General features: G+C 41.3%; 1 non-coding gene across 1 annotated transcript; it reads left to right on the forward strand.

Annotated features, from left to right (window-relative positions):
• The first annotated feature begins 2,644 nt into the window (after positions 1 to 2,644).
• TRNAS-ACU (transfer RNA serine (anticodon ACU)) lies at positions 2,645 to 2,718 on the forward strand. Its single transcript has one exon. It is a non-coding gene; the product is annotated as a tRNA-Ser (tRNA).
• Positions 2,719 to 4,862: the final 2,144 nt, after the last annotated feature.

The raw sequence follows: 4,862 nt of genomic DNA on the forward strand, positions 1-4,862 counted from the left end.
GGCAGTGTTCATTCCCGGAGTCCTAAACTGGGAAGCGGATTTCCTCAGTCGTCAGGACGTTCACGCTGGAGAGTGGAGAGGCCGCAGCAGAAATGTCTGCACTGGTGTCAGTAGGTGACTGAGGCAGGGATGACTGGGAGATAGTGGGTGACTGAAGCATGTATGAGTGGGAGATAGTGGGTGACTGAGGCCGGGGTGACAGAGATAGTGGGTGACTAAAGCAGGGGTGACTGGTATAGTGGGTGACTGAGGCAGGGGTCGCAGGTATAGTGGTTAACTGAGGCAGCGGTGACTGGGAGATAGTGGGTAACTGGGGCAGAGGTGACAGGGAAAGTGTGTGACTCAGGCAGGGGTGATAGGGAGATAGTGGGCAGCAGATCACTGCCTTGCTGACAGCAGCACATCCCTGCTTCACTGACAGCAGCACATCCCTGCCTCACTTATTGCAGCACATCCCTGCCTTACTGACAGCAGCAGATCACTGCCTCACTGACAGCAGCAGATCACTGCTTCACTGACAGCAGCACATCCCTGCCTCACTGGCAGCAGCAGATCCCTGCCTCACTGGCAGCAGCAGATCCCTGCCTCACTGGCAGCAGCAGATCCCTGCCTTACTGACAGCTGTATATAGGGCCTAATTCAGACCTGATCTCTGCTGTGCATATTCACACAACAGGAGATCAGGTCTGAAGTGTGTGTGTGTGCTGGTGCCGCAGTGCACCGGCACATGCCAGAGATGCGATCAGCATCTCTGCCCAGTGAGCGCCTCTGCCAACACATACTTATCTTGCATATGAGATCTCTTGATCATAAAGATAGTTCTCACAGGGTGAGGTTCATCCATTACATTTTAAAGTAGGAAGGTACAAATTACATATTCAAATTACATATATGTGCTGGATTCAAATGTTTTCCCCCCTTCCTTTCTCAATTGTGCCCATCAGCAGCTATTCTAATGTTGCTGCCAATGGGTGTGACACATTCATTTCTTCTGTGGGGTACACTGGACTCCACAAGGATTCACATTGGGGTGTAGAGTAGGATCTTGATCTGAGGCACCAACAGGCTCAAAGCTTTTGACTGTTCCCAAGATGCTCAGCGCCCCCTGCTCTATAACCTCGCTTCCATGAACAGGGAGCTCAGTTTGTAGTTGGTGCCTTCAGTAGCAGGCCACTTAACAGGGGGCTGCCTCAGGCAGCCTATTCTTAGCTATTAATTTTGACAAGAAAAGAAGAACTTTTTTTATAAGAATCTCCAAGGGCTGCAGCAGGCTAGGTCTAATAGACATCTTTACTGCAGCTCCATCACTCCCAGCGGCGCAGTATACTCCCGTGCCCTGGTTGCTGGGTCACTGCAGCGGAGGCTCCGGTTTCTTCCTAAGGTCAGTCACACACACACCGCCCTCCGGGATCACGAGGCCGCTGATGAAAGGGAGGTAAGGGGCTTCTGTGCCCACACTATACCGAGATCCAGCGTGGCTGTAGGGGGCGGGCCGTGTGCGCACTGGCGTGGACACTGATTACTGGGCAGCCGCTCCACTAGCCACCAGGGACAGTTAAGGAGCACAGCTCTGGGGGTTTTTCTCCTATATTAACCCCATTTTGTACTACCTGCACTGCATTGTGATAGGTAATAGAGCCTGATTCAGGTTGGATTGTAATCGCAAAGAGCTGCGCATTGGAAAATTCAGGGCTATGCCGTGTAGATGATGGCCTAACAGGAGGCTTTAAAATTTTCTTTCTAGTGTCCTTCGTTTGGAATTTTAAAGCCTCCTGTTAGGCCATCATCTACACGGCATAGCCCTGAATTTTCCAATGCGCAGCTCTTTGCAAAAGAGAGATATTGGCAAGGAAAAGCTGTCTTGTACCTTTGCATTTTTCTCCCAAACGAAGGACACTAGAAAGAAAATTTTAAAGCCTCCTGTTAGGCCATCATCTACACGGCATAGCCCTGAATTTTCCAATGCGCAGCTCTTTGCAAAAGAGAGATATTGGCAAGGAAAAGCTGTCTTGTACCATTGGATTTTTCTCCCAAACGAAGGACACTAGAAAGAAAATTTTAAAGCCTCCTGTTAGTGCTTCATCTACACGGTATAGCCCTGAATTTTCCAATGCGTAGCTCTTTGCAAAAGAGAGATATTGGCAAGGAAAAGCTGTCTTGTACCTTTGCATTTTTCTCCCAAACAAATGTAGTTTGTTTTTGTCAATTACCATTTTAATAATAGGGTAAAAAAAATTAAGTAGATTTTTGAAAGAAAACAATACTGTCAATATACTATTAAAACAAATTAAAATGGTAAAAGTTATTGTACTTTAAGAAAACATAAAAGAGCTAACATATCAATCCCAGTTTTGGATTACTTTAATTAACAAAAAAAATGCATATAGCAGAGGATAGTTTCAATCTGCCTACCTCTGGGTAATGGGCCCAGCATGCTTCCATTGCAGTACTCTGCTGCACATGTAAGTGCAAGAGATCCTAAAGCACTCACTCATCATGGGAAAGTACCAATGTGTTTCTTCGTTGGTTGATGGAAGAAACATCTTAAAAAAACTCTCCAGATTATTGACTTTTTAAAGTTTTTCTAGGAAAAGTTTTAGATGTATGCTTATTAGCCTTTGTCAGTAGGTACTTTTTGCGAAGTGTCTCTGTGGCGCAATCGGTTAGTGTGTCCGGCTACTAACCAAAAGGTTGGTGGTTCAATCCCACCCAGGGACGTAATTGACCTTGTTATCAGATTTTGGTGATCTTTAAGTAGACAAGTCAAAATTTCAAACCCCCTGTTATGGTGTAGGGTACCTGGCCTTTTCTGATGTAATCAGAGTTAGATTTGATTCAGTGATTTAATAAAAACAGCTAGGAAGCACAATTTAGCAGTGGGTTGCAGAGAAAAAGAAATATGCTGGCAAAAAAAATCCAATTGAGTGATTAAACAGCTCTTCATTTTCTGGCTTTATTTTTATGCTAACAAATTTGTTCTCTGAAAAGTGTCCACAAAGCCAAGTCTCTGATTAACACCTTTGTAGGGATGGTTTTTCACCTATTACTAAATTAAACTTGCTTCATTGGAAAGGCAGCAAGATGCATCCTCATTTCAATGTCTACTGAAATAATACAGGTTGACACCAGGAAACATTAACGCCACTGCATCCTTGCTGCTTTCTCATGTAGAAGTCTGTTTAATGTGAAAACAAGGTGATATCTAATTAGCACACAGGTAAGGAATTAAGAAAATCTTTATTTAAGGGTGAAGATGTTTCTCACAAAATCGTTGCCCCAATGCATCATTGAAATTCAAGCTGGAAAGATGATTTTAATATATCACTTGTACATTTTGTATTGCTCTTCTGGTGACAATGTAGTTTGTTTTTGTCAATTACCCTTTTAATAATAGGGTAAAGAAAATGAAGTGGATTTTTTAAAGAAAACTATACTGTCAATATACTATTAAAACAAATTAAAATGGTAAAAGTTATTGTACTTTAAGTAAAAATAAAAGAGCAAAAATATCAATCCCAGTTTTGATTACTTAAATTAACAAAAAAAAATGCATATAGCAAAGGATAGTTTCAATCTGCCTACCTCTGGGTTATGGGCCCAGCATGCTTCCATTGCAGTACTCTGCTGCACATGTAAGTGCAAGAGATCCTGAAGCACTCACTCATCATGGGAAAGTACCAATGTGTTTCTTCATTGGTTGATGGAAGAAACATCTTACAAAAACTCTCCAGATTATTGACTTTTTAAAGTTTTTCTAGGAAACGTTCTAGATGTATGCTTATTAGACTTTGTCAGTACATACTTTTTGCAAAGTGTCTCTGTGGCGCAATCGGTTAGTGTGTCCGGCTACTAACCAAAAGGTTAGTGGTTCAATCCCAACCAGGGACGTAATTGACCTTGTTTACAGATTTTGGTGATCTTTAAGTAGACAAGTCAAAATTTCAAACCCCCTGTTATGGTGTAGGGTACCTGGCCTTCTCTGATGTAATCAGAGTTAGATTTGATTCAGTGATTTTATAAAAACAGCTAGGAAGCACAATTTAGCAGTGGGTTGCAGAGAAAAAGAAATATGCTGGCAAAAAAAATCCAATTGAGTGATTAAACAGCTCTTCATTTTCTGGCTTTATTTTTATGCTAACAAATTTGTTCTTTGAAAAGTGTCCACAAAGCCAAGTCTCTGATTAACACCTTTGTAGGGATGGTTTTTAACCTATTACTAAATTAAACTTGCTTCATTGGAAAGGCAGCAAGATGCATCCTCATTTCAATGTCTACTGAAATAATACAGGTTGACACCAGGAAACATTAACGCCACTGCATCCTTGCTGCTTTCTCATGTGGAAGTCTGTTTAATGTGAAAACAAGGTGATATCTAATTAGCACACAGGTAAGGAATTACGAAAATCTTTATTTAAGGGTGAAAATGTTTCTCACAAAATCGTTGCCCCAATGCATCATTGAAATTCAAGCTGGAAAGATGATTTTAATATATCACTTGTACATTTTGTATTGCTCTTCTGGTGACAATGTAGTTTGTTTTTGTCAATTACCATTTTAATAATAGGGTAAAGAAAATTAAGTGGATTTTTGAAAGAAAACAATACTGTCAATATACTATTAAAACAAATTAAAATGGTAAAAGTTATTGTACTGTAAGTAAAAATAAAAGAGCCAACATATCAATCCCAGTTTTGGATTACTTTAATTAACAAAAAAAAATGCATATAGCAGAGGATAGTTTCAATCTGCCTACCTCTGGGTTATGTGCCCAGCATGCTTCCATTGCTGTACTCTGCTGCACATGTAAGTGCAATAGATCCTGAAGCACTCACTCATCATGGGAAAGTACCAATGTGTTTCTT

Source organism: Pseudophryne corroboree, chromosome 8 (genome assembly GCF_028390025.1).
Source record: "Pseudophryne corroboree isolate aPseCor3 chromosome 8, aPseCor3.hap2, whole genome shotgun sequence".
In the NCBI taxonomy this organism is placed as follows: Eukaryota; Metazoa; Chordata; class Amphibia; order Anura; family Myobatrachidae; genus Pseudophryne; species Pseudophryne corroboree.